This window comes from Anneissia japonica, unplaced genomic scaffold, assembly GCF_011630105.1.
Source record: "Anneissia japonica isolate Jap-2015-1 unplaced genomic scaffold, ASM1163010v1 scaffold7731_len1735946_cov199, whole genome shotgun sequence".
NCBI classification, from domain to species: domain Eukaryota; kingdom Metazoa; phylum Echinodermata; class Crinoidea; order Comatulida; family Comatulidae; genus Anneissia; species Anneissia japonica.
Genome location: NW_022758997.1, coordinates 1,677,347 through 1,678,122, shown reverse-complemented (window position 1 = coordinate 1,678,122; position 776 = coordinate 1,677,347).

Below are 776 nucleotides of genomic sequence, written 5' to 3'. Positions count from 1 at the left end.
CAAGCGCAAAGGGCCCGGTAATTCCAAACTGGCCCAGTGGCGTATTTTAGTGAAGGACGGGGATAGCAAGAGTCCGGGACATCCCCATCCTGCCCTCCCTTTTGGAAATGCTGGAAGCAGGGGTGGAGCATAGCCCCTCCCCGTCGGGGAAGACGATAAATTTTGTCGGGGAACAAACAAATAAAAAAAAAAAATTTACATGTAATATTTGTTTAGCCACCATATCGTTTGTGTTAACTTTTCATCACAACAGCAACCACAATAACAATAATAATAATAATAATAATCATAATAATAATAATAATAATTCAATGAGACTAATTAAAAATAATTTGCGTTCCGTTATGACAATGCTCATTAGATAGCCTCATGATGGTTGGAATACATCGTGATAGGTGAAGCAACCTCGACCATGACAACGTGGTTGACAGCTTTCATGCAAAATTTCCAAAATATAGAATTTCACTTTCAAGAATGAGGATTTGAACATAAATTAGATGGTTACATTGCATACTCTTTGTTTCTTGCTTTATTCAAAAATGTTTTGGTTTTTGGAAGCTGATGTCAACATTAGAAAGCAGCCTTACATAAAGTCATATTATAGTACCTCGATGCCTATCAAATAAGTAATAAAAATTCGCCATATTAATTCATCAAATATCCGTGGCTTCCAGGGGGATTCGCCCCCTGGACCCCCGCCGGGGGCCCTAGGCGGCCCCCCTCCCCTGGCCCCCAGCCAAGTGAGACTCGATTCGCTCCACTAGCCCCCCCCCCCA